The sequence below is a fragment of the Fukomys damarensis genome, unplaced genomic scaffold (genome assembly GCF_012274545.1).
Source record: "Fukomys damarensis isolate Sample0158 unplaced genomic scaffold, DMR_v1.0_HiC HiC_scaffold_29, whole genome shotgun sequence".
Classification (NCBI taxonomy): Eukaryota; Metazoa; Chordata; class Mammalia; order Rodentia; family Bathyergidae; genus Fukomys; species Fukomys damarensis.
Window position 1 is genome coordinate 2,065,364 of NW_022900941.1, and position 10,511 is coordinate 2,075,874.

The 10,511-nt window shown below is 43.1% G+C and overlaps 1 protein-coding gene across 2 annotated transcripts in view; it reads right to left on the reverse strand.

The window, feature by feature from the left end:
- Window positions 1–10,511, reverse strand: part of Uggt1 (UDP-glucose glycoprotein glucosyltransferase 1) — a 129,598-nt gene that overhangs the window by 117,179 nt on the left and 1,908 nt on the right. The gene's annotated exons all lie outside the window — the stretch shown is intronic.

Sequence of the window (10,511 nt, forward strand, 5' to 3'; positions counted from 1 at the left end):
TCGCGAGCCGGTCACTGAGCGATGCAGCCCAGCTGCCAACCCCTTTACTTCCGCTTCCTAAAGCGCAGGCCAGGAGACTTCCTGCTACCGAGTGGCGGCCCTGGCAGCCCAGAGCGTTGCGCGCCGCCATCTTACCCCCGGGAGGCTCCGCCCCTCGCCGACCCAGACCTTTAAAGGCGGCCCGGGCGCCCGCGCGTTACCCGGTCTTGGATCCAAAAGCTTCACCGGAGTGGGGGTTTCGGCTCCTCTCACCCGCGATTTGCACTCTGGAACTCACTCCCTTAAGCCTTTCTCTTAAAAGGCAAGATAAAGGACGAGTTGTTTTCCTGTTTCTGAGCATTGGACTTTATCTTAAACCCTAAAATATGTTAGCTTACTTTGCAGGATGTACAGGAGGGGGTCATTAAATTATATGAGCATATATAATTTTATCCAGGCAATGATAGTTTCTTCTACAGGCTTAACGTCATCTGGATTTTTTTTTAAATATAAGAATATAAAATTGTCTTGGAAAAATTAAAAAGACAAGAAAATTGCCTTGGAATATGAGACTTTGGGCAAATCATTCTACCAACCCCAAAATGAATGCTTCTTTGGAGATATATTTTAACTCTTCAGTCAAAATGAGTTAAAAATCAAAATACGTTTTAAAGTATATAAATAATATTGTTTTATTTGTTTTTATTTTAAAAATTTCTTTATTATGTGTTTCCAGTATCTGCAGTTCACAATTATCTTGGGGAATGGGTACCTGTACATACTATGGCTTGTTTCTTTTTTTAATCCCCTTCCCCTTCCTGCCTCTTTCGGTCTCTCTTCTAATTCCCCTAACCTGATTTTCATTGTTAGTAGTATTATTAATCTTAGCTCATGTTTTTTTTTTTTTTCCTTTTTGAGATTATACACTTCCGGCCGACCTCGAACTTGTTACTGACAATTATATGACACAAAGAATCCTTTCCCTAAGAACTAGACTAAAAATCCTTCGCTTAGTACAATACCAGTATATTTCTGCTGTGCTACTGTTGCTCACTACCGAGTTTTCTGTTCCTTTAAAAAAAAGAAAAAAGAAAGAAAGAAAACCAAAGAAAAAAAGAGCCAAACATTTCTTTAAGGACTGGCAATGAGCATTTTAAAATTAATTTTTTGAAGACGCTTTTGTGTAAGTAGCTTTCCATAGGGTATTTCCTAGCCCTCTTTTTTAAGATCAGGCCTGGTGATGTTTCCATTACAAAGGAATTGTTGGTGGGGGTGTAGCTGTGTTAAACCAAATGTGTAGCATGTTCTGAAGCCACAGGTTCAATCCCTAGCAGAAAAAAAAATTTTTTAATTCAACACATTATAATGCTGGTTGTTTACTTCTTTCTTGTTTCTTTGGTTAACTTGGTCTGCTCTGTAATAACTGGAAAAAAGTTTTTGTTTTCACATAAAACTGATGATGGCGAGCTTCAAAGAAAGTTCAATTTTAGTGTTTCTGAGCCTTTGTCTGAGAAGTGCTGTCTTATTTGAACAAAAACAGTTTTTTATATTTTTAGCCTTTTATTTTGAAACAATCCCATAAGAAGCCCATTTGTTAGGGTTCACATCTGGAATGTCTCCCAAAGCCTCGGGTGTTCAGAGGTGGGGCTTTGGGAAGGCAACTGGATCATTAGGGCTTGGCACCATCAGCCACCCACTGCGGAACGCCTGGCGGTACCATTTTGCATTCCCACCGCAGTAATGGAGAGACCCTATTTCTTTGCATCATTACCACCATTTGGTATTGTCACTTTTTTGTTGTTTATTTCATTGTTGTCCCCCTAAAGCCTTATGCAGTCAGAGCGTTATGGGGACTTGCAGTTAGGAGGTAACCCTGATCCAGAGAGGTGGGCCCCTGTTGGCATGGTCAAGGTTACACGGAATCAGCCTTCCACGCTCCTCCCTGTACTCTCTCCTTCCAGGCAGGCATGCGATGAGAAGCCTTTTCCTCCACCGTGCCTCTCTGAGATGTTGTTTCTTCTTTGGAGCCAGCTGACCATGGACTGATATGTGGGACAAAATAAACTCTAGTCCTTTATTTACTTATTGAATTATTTCGAGATAAGGTCTCACTGTGTACCTAAGGCTGTCCTCATCAATATTCCAAGCTTATACCCAACTGCTAGATTACCAGCATGCACCACAACACCCAGTTCACGCTCCTCTCTTGAAGTTGCAGGGATTGGGCTGAGTCCCATGGACAACGTAAATGCCTCAGACCCCAGCTCTATATGCTCTGGTGAAATGCCTGCCTATTCATGGCCCAGAAGAGCAAAGGCAATCCTGAGTAACAACAGCAAAGCAGGAGGCATTACAATCCCAGATTTAAAGTTATATTACAAAGCTGCACTGATAATAACAGCGTGGCAATGACACACAAACAGACGTGTGGATCAATGGAACAGAATAAAGGATGCAGAAACAACTCCAGGCACAATCAGCTATTTGATCTTTGACAAAGGGGCCAAAACATATGCCAGAGAAAAGATAGCCTCTTTAACAAATAGTTCTAGGAAAACTGGCTATCCACGTGCAGAAGAGTGATTCTAGGCTCATATCTCTCACCATGTACTAAGCTAAAAAAAAAAAAAGACATAAATATTAAAAAAGAAAAAGTTAACCTTTTGGAAATACGTAAATAAAATACATAAAACTTTTGAAGACATAGCTGTATGGACGAACTTTCTGGACAGAACCCCAACTGCATAAGAAATAATACCTACAATCAACAAATCGGATGATATCAAATTAAAAGCTTGTGAACAGCAAAAGAAACAACCAACAGAGTGAATAAACAACCTATAGAATGGAAAAAGATTTTGCCAGCTATTCCTCAGGCAGAGGATTAACATCTAGGATAAACAAAGAACTCAAGAAAATTAGACCCCCCCAAAAAATAAAAACCCAATCAAAAAATGGGGAACCAGAACGAACACTTAGAAGAAGTACAAAAGGCTAGTAGATAAAAAATGTTTAACATTGCTGGACATTAGACAAATGCAAATTAAAACAACACTGAGATATAATCTTAGTCCAGAAAGAATGGCTGTCATAAAGAAATCAAGTAATAACAAACGCTGGTGAGGCTGTGGAGAAAAAGGAAGCCTTACACTGTAGGTGGGAATGTGGACTAGTACAACCATTATGGGAAATCAATGTGGAGAGTCCTCAAAAACACTAAAATCAGAAATTCCATTTGACACGGCTATCCCCTTTCTATGTGTTTTCCCAAAAAGAGTTGAAAACATCACACTGATACATGCATACCCATGTTTATAACAGCACCATTTATAATAGCTAAACCTTGGAAACAGCCTACATGTCCAGAAACAAATGAATGGATAAAGAAAATGTGGTATTTATACACAATGGAATACCGCTCCGCCATAAGGAAAGATAAACTTGAGTTATTTGTGGGTAACTGGATGCACCTTGAAACCATAATTTTATTTATTTATTTATTTTTGTGCCGGGGATCGAACTCGGGCCCTTGTGCTTGCAAGACAGGTGGCAGAACCACTGGGCCAAATCCCTGGCCCTGAGACCATAATATTAAATAAACTAAGTCAGACAGAGAAGCTTAAATCGCATGGTGTACCTTATATAGAAACTCAAAAATTGTAAAGAGTAAAATAAAAGATAAGTACAAAGTAGGGAGATCTTTTTTAAACTCACAGGGAAAAGAGATGGAACGATGGAGGAGGAAGGGGAGGAAAAAGGAATTGGTTAAAAAAGGGAATAGAGCTTCTGCAAATGAGATAGGGACCAAGTGTTGGAAGAGAGAGGGATGGAAAGGTTAAGAGAAGAAGAACAGAACTAAGATGTGTCGTGTGAGTGTACCAGCCCCTCACGAGGAATGTAACCACTATAAAAAGTGTCCCTCTGGGTGTTATTTTATTTTGTTTTGTTGTTGTGTTGATTTCACATGGTTTGGTCTGATTTGGTATGGTTCTTTCAAACAGGGACTCGCTGTGTAACCAGGCTGTCCTGAAACTCTCCGTACTTGTACCTCGGCCTCCTGAGTTTGGGGATTGCACCACCACATTAGGACACCACACCTTTTTTTATTGAAGCAATTGCCAAGTTATATTTTCAAACGATTGTACCTTTACACATTCCCACCGCCGATTTGTGGTGGGAATTTTACCTATTTTATAAAAAGAAGTCTGATACGTTCTTCTTCTTCTTCCCCTATAAGTAAGGTGGAATTTTTTTCTCTGACTTCAAAATTTTCTCTTCACTTTTTGTTTTCGTATCTTGGATCTGACATGTCTACAGGTACATTTTTTATTTTATTTTCTATCCTAGGTGGTATTTTCTGAGCTTCCTAGATTTGTGGTTTGGTTTCCGTCATGAAATTTGGAAAATTCTTAATAGTTATTTCGAATATGTCATCTTTTTCTTCTCCTTAGGGTATTCCCGTTGCGCATATGTTACATCTTTTGTAATAGTCTCACAGTTCGTGGGTGTTCCGCTCTGGTTTTGTTATTGTTTTTTTTCTCTTTGTATTTTAGTTCAGGTTCTTTCTACTTTCACTGATTCTTTCCCTAAACCATATCCACCAGTCTACCTAATGATCAGCCCATCAACGACATTCTTTTAGCTTCTTTTCTTTGCTTTCTTACTGTCTTTGTGGGGTTTTTTGTTTGTTTGCTTGTTTGTTTGTTTTGCAGTACTCAAGATTGAACCCAGGGCCTTCACATTGAGCTGCATTCTTTCATTTGCCCAGGTGGCCTTGGGCTACCAAGTAGCTGGGATTACAAGCATGCATCACTACACCTGCCCATTCTTTCAGTTTTTTTTGTTTTGTTTTGTTTTGTTTTTTTGGTACCCAGGATGGAACCTGGACCCTTGCACTTATAAGGCAGGCAGGTGGTAAAGCCACTGAGCCAAATCCCCAGCTCTTTCTGTTGCAGTGTTTTGATTTTTTTTCTTAGAATTTCTGTCCTTTTGCTTACCTCACTCATCTTTTTGTTTGTTTGTTTGTTTGTTTTTTGTTTTTTTGAGACAGGGTCTCACTATGTAGTTGAGACTGACCTGGAACTCACTACATAGCCCAGGCTGGTCTCGAACTCAGAGCGATCCTCCTGCCTCAGCCTCCTGAGTGCTGTGATTACAGGCGTGCCCCACCACACCTGCTGGGTTTTTTTTTAAGAAGCTTTTAATGATGTTGGTGTTTCAGCGAGTGACTCCTCTCTGTCTCGAGACCTGAATAGAAGTTTGCATTTCTTTATAAACCTCTTTTTACACCTACGAGACTTAATTCCATCGGAGTTTTCCTGGGAATACAGCAAGCAGGATTTATACAAAGCAGAGCAGTGGAGAGAGGGTGAGCAAAGAGTTCTGGCAGGACTTTCTGAGCCCTTGGTGACATTTCAGAAGTTGTCATGACTGCTCAGCTACATTCTACAAAGAGCATAGTTAACCTACTTAACCCACAGTTGCCTAATAACACAGCTAACTCATAGCTGTCCAGTTCCGTGTGGAGGAGCGTTTCCCTCTCTCACTGGTAAAAACTTCTGGAGGCGAACCCCACGAAAGTAGGGGAGCCCCTTATTATTAGAGCTCAGGAGCATTTAATCCTCAAGTGAGTCTAGTCAGCCTCGAAAATTTGCCAAAATTGCTGTTTAAACTGCTGCTCCTTACTGAACCAAGGGGCCCTGCTTAGACAAAGCTCATGTTTTTTCTGTGCAACTGCTGTTCCATTTCTGGAGTATCCCTTTGTCCTCTGACCTCAATTCCCTATTGATTTCCAGATGGAATATGTTTTTTTTGTGTGAGAAGGATAGACAATGTCCAGGCTCCTTACAGACAAAGCAGAAATCAGAAGTCCAAGACTCAGAACACGTAAGATGAATTTGTAGAGAACCCAGGTCTCCAGGCCAGTGCTGTTCAATAGAAATCAAATGTGGGCGATATACACAGTTTTATCGTTATTATATTATGCTTATGGTTATTGTACTGAGAATTGAACCAGGACTCTGTACACGCTAAGCATACATTTTACCATGGAGCTTTACCCTCAGCTCCATATAGGTGATTTAAAATTTTCTAGTAATCCCACTAAAAAAGTACAAAGAAATTACATGTACAAAAAGTGCGTGTAGCTATAAAACCTTATGAAGATATTTTACTCTTTTGTGTGTGCTGTCTTTGAAATCTAGTATGCGTTGTACAAATTCCACCATTAAGAACTCAGCGTTCAATAACCACAGGCTCTGCTACCTGCCTCACTCCTCATCACAAGTAACAGTAATCACAGCCTGAACTCACTGCCCAGTCCTAGTCCTTGAACGAGCAGGCTCACCACTGTGCTTTTCCCCACTGCCCCAACCACCCTTCCTCGTTTACCCACAAGCTTCACCCAGATTTCTCATGCCACCCTCTGTGGGACCATCGCCTACTGGACACCACACTTGAAGTCCCCAAACCATTACCCTCTCTCCTTCACCTACTCTACTCTTTTCAGTTCTATATTCTTGTGGAGTCTACATTCCCCCATCAGGCACCACTGGGGCGTCATTAATGGCACTCAGCCAATACTGGATTCTACAGAAGTAGCTCCTGGATGCAGTACTGCTCTGCCCCTGGGACCCACTCAGCTGAGGTGTCCGATCGTTGCTACTGTTCTCCTGCAGTCCACCTGAGGGACAAAAGACGTGTCCTGATGTCAGTCAGGGGCCCCTGAGCTGCTGGATAGGCAGAGCATTGAAACTTCCAGGTTTGGAAGCTGTGTTTCTCATGCAGAAAGATTTTACGATTTTACTTGACTTTGTGTTCCTTTTCCTTTAAGAATGGGCTGAGGGAGAGCCAGTGGTGCCAATGGATAAAGAATGGGCTGAGGAATAAAAGCATCCAGGGCCAGGGATTTTGCTCAAGCACAAAGTCCTGAGTTCAACCCCCAGCACCAAAAAAAAGCATCATACCACAGCAATATATGCACACCCATGTTATAGTACATAATAAAATGTATAATAGACAATATGAAATAGGAAGAAAAGGTCCGAAAGAGAAAGGGAAGTGAGGGAGGGTAGGGGAAAGGAGAGAAGGAAAAAGCAGAAGAAACATTGTTTGTAAGTAGGGAGGGGTGGAAGGGTGGGCAGAAGAGTGGGGCAAAAAAGAAGAACCAAAATATAGCGTGTAAGATCCTAATGGGGTAATGGACAGTGTGAAATAGGAAGAAAGGGCTGAAGGTGTAGGGGAAGTGGGAAGGGGGGAAGGGGAATAAGGGAGAGGAAAGAATAGGAGAAAATGAAACATGGAAATGAAGTGTTCGTAGAGGGGAGGGTGGGAGCAGGTGAAGGGAGGGCAGGGACAGGGGGAAAAAATGAGAACCGAGAGCTGTCACGTAGAGGCACAAGATCCCAATGATGGATGTAGCTGTACTGTGTACCTAAGATGTACCAATAAACTCAATGAGGAAAGAAAAAGATATAGCATGTAGGGCTGGGGATTTAGCTCAGTGGTTCCGCCACCTGCTTCTCAAGCACAAGATCTCAAGTTCGATCCCTGGTACCCCCCCAAAAAAAAGAAGATACAGCACGTACAGGTACAGATTCCCAATGATGAATGTGATTATTACATATACCTAAAATGTACCAATAAATTTCATGGAAAAAAAAACAAGAATGGGCTGAGGAGTGGACAGATCCATTAGGTTTAAGATCCTGCAGTGCTGCTACCCAACAGTCAGACCCAGGCCACCCCATCCTCTTGGGCCAACCAAGGCCTTGCTGGAGTTCTCCATGAAGAAACTTTTGGCAGAAGAAATGTCCTAAAATAATTTCATAAAGATTATAAAGTTACAGTATCTAAAAATAGCTATCTGCATTAACCACAAATACCTAATTATAAGTGTTTTACGCTGTCTTGTGGACGCTTACATGATTTTCCTCCTAGCCATTTAGCTTTTATATTTTTCTATCAAATCCATTCTTATATTTTTCACCCTCTCTCATCTTTGTCAACTGGCCCTGTGATAGCTCACTGCTTCTGTGTGCTGTATGTATGATGTGTGTGTGTGCGTGTACCTGCTATGTTTGTGGTGCTGGGGATGAGCCGAGGGCCTGGGGCATGCTAGGCAAGTGCCATACAATTGAGCAACATCCACAGCCCTCAGAATGTACACTAGGTAGAAAAAGGATCTGAAGGTGTTTGGAGGCTTTTCAGTTGAGCAGTTTACCACTCCGGGTAAGGTGCTGGGCAGCATGTGAAGCTCTGTACCCCGATTCTGCTCTGTGATAGACCTGTGCCCACCTCAGGCCTCCTGGACTGGCCCGTGGTCCTTTGGGCTAACGTGCATGTCTGTCACAGCACCCACATGATCCCACAGAGAAGCCCCTTTGTGCCCGTGGTGCCCTCCAAACCTTCGGCACTCGCTGTCTCTCCCGCTTACTTAATCACCACTAACTACCTAGGGCCATGCAGCACCTCACTCTCACTAAATTGTTGGAGGAGGATGTAAGATTGGTCTAAAACGAAGAACGAATTAAATATTTAGAGTGCAAGTCATAAAAACAGAAATGGATGGAGAAAGCGGGGAAGCAATGTTGAGACAGACCTCGAGGCTGGAAACGTGGTTCTCAAAGGAGCCGTAGCTGAGAGTCCTGATTTACCTAAAGGAAAGAAGGGTTTTACAATTTTGTTTTGTTTTATCAGATTGGGGGCTGGGTATCTATAGAAAGGACGGAGCAAGAGCTAGGAATTAGCTGTGTTCCCTAAAGTTGCGTGTGCTTGCAATTGGTCCTCAGTCTGGTAACGCTGAGCCGGTGAACCATGGAACGGTGGGGCCCAGGGGAAAGCGATTAGGTCACTGGGGGTGCTGCCTGCAGGAAGGATTATTTCTGGTCACAGAGTAAATTAACTCTCCCAAGAGTGAGTGGTTATGAAGCAAGTGAGCCTGTGCTCACTGCAGCAGCACATTCTAAAAAGGGTGAGCCTGACCCCGAGTCTCTCTGCCGTCCCATCTCACCCTGCAACCTCTTCGGTACGTGCTCTCCCCGTGGCATTGCCATCTACCAGGAGGGCCTCACCAGAGGCCAAAGACGAGGCCACCCAGTCTTGAGTTCCAACGCCATGGCAAAAGAGACCGCATTTCTTTATAAAGTTGCCACGACCCACACAGCGTAGGATCCGAAACCAGGGAGAGCGGTGGGAGCTGAAGAAAGATGAAGGCTCCACGCGTCTGGATCCACTGGAGGAACTATCAGTATATGAGATCACCAGGGAAGCTGTGCTAGAGAGCAAAGTCGGATTTTACTGCTTCCTGTCCAAAGGAAAAGTAATACCAGCCAACAGATATGCATAGTGCTGTGCTGTGTCTGTGAAAAAGGAAACACTTGTACTTCACGCTTGTAAGACAGAACATGAACTGAAAGGGCAGTGTGGCACTGAATTACTGGTCTCCCCAGACCGCCCATCCCAGGGGAACTTGCTCAGCCACGAAAAGCAGACGCTGTTCCAGAAGAGGAGGACATCATGGAGGTTTAGAGGGGAAATCGCTGAGGTCAGGGTTTGGGAGCTGTTTTCCTTCCCGTGCTTAAGAGTTTGGAAAGAAGAAAAAACTTCAGGCAAACAGGCTCTCGGCAAAGCAGGCTCCAATTTTCACTCGCCTGGTCCAGAGCCCTCGCAAATCCATTGTCTGACACACTGTATGTTTTGCCTTTGGGCTCGGAACTGGTGCACAGACACCTGGCACACCCATGCCATGCAGTGTGCCGTGCCTCCCTGTTGCTAAGGGATTCTGTGGTTCCTCTATCAGAGGTGGCATCTGTCTTCCCAACCCTGGAACGCAGTTGGCCGTGGCACTGGCTTTGACCAGAAGCATACTGTGAATATGTCATTCTCCAACTGCCCACCCTAAAACTCAAGGGACATAGCAGCTTCTGCTTTTGTTTTCAAGGTCCAATCTCTATGTAAAGAAGCCCTGGCCTATGTTGATGGAGAAAGGGCCTGCACTTTTGTTTGGTTTGTTTGGTTTGGTTTTGGCAGGGCTTCGTGTATGCTAAGTAGGCATTCTACCACTTAACTACATCTCCTTGCCCAGCATACATGTGAGAAAAAAAATTCTTGCTAGATTTCATTTTATTGATTAAAAAAATAGGATTATTTAACTCCTTTTCAGGGGTGGTGCAGTGCTGGGGATTGAACCCAGAGCCTTTGCATTGAGCTACATCCCCAGCCCTTTTTTATTTTTATTTTGAGACAAGGTCTCACTGGGTTGCTAAAATGCTTGGTCTGGGCTCACACCTGGCCTGGATTTCTTCTTTAACATACTTAAGGATGTTTTAGATGCAGTACTTTAAGAACAAAAGCCTTAGCCAGGTGTGCTGGTGCACACCTGTAATCCCAGCACTTGGGAGGCTGAGGATCACTATGAGTTCGAGACCAGCATGGGCTACATAGTGAGTTCTAGGTCAGTCTCAACTACATAGTGAGACCCTGCCTCAAAAAAAAAAAAAAAAAAAAAAAAAAAAACCCCCTCTCGCCCTTTT